We start from the raw sequence: 226 nt of genomic DNA on the forward strand, positions 1-226 counted from the left end.
GGGAGGAGGGAGGAGGAGGGGATGATGGGGACGGGGGGAACGATGGTGGATACAACAACAGTAAGTTTGAGTAAGAGTTTTACAGCGCTTGCTTGCAACGCAATACGTTTATTGTACTTTTTTACACAGATGCCAATATTACTGTGTCTTGAGGAGGAATACAGTTATAAATAGATCTATACAAAGAGACGAGATACAAGTAAAAATACAAACAAAATGACAAATG

Source organism: Aplysia californica, unplaced genomic scaffold (genome assembly GCF_000002075.1).
Source record: "Aplysia californica isolate F4 #8 unplaced genomic scaffold, AplCal3.0 scaffold00458, whole genome shotgun sequence".
NCBI classification, from domain to species: domain Eukaryota; kingdom Metazoa; phylum Mollusca; class Gastropoda; order Aplysiida; family Aplysiidae; genus Aplysia; species Aplysia californica.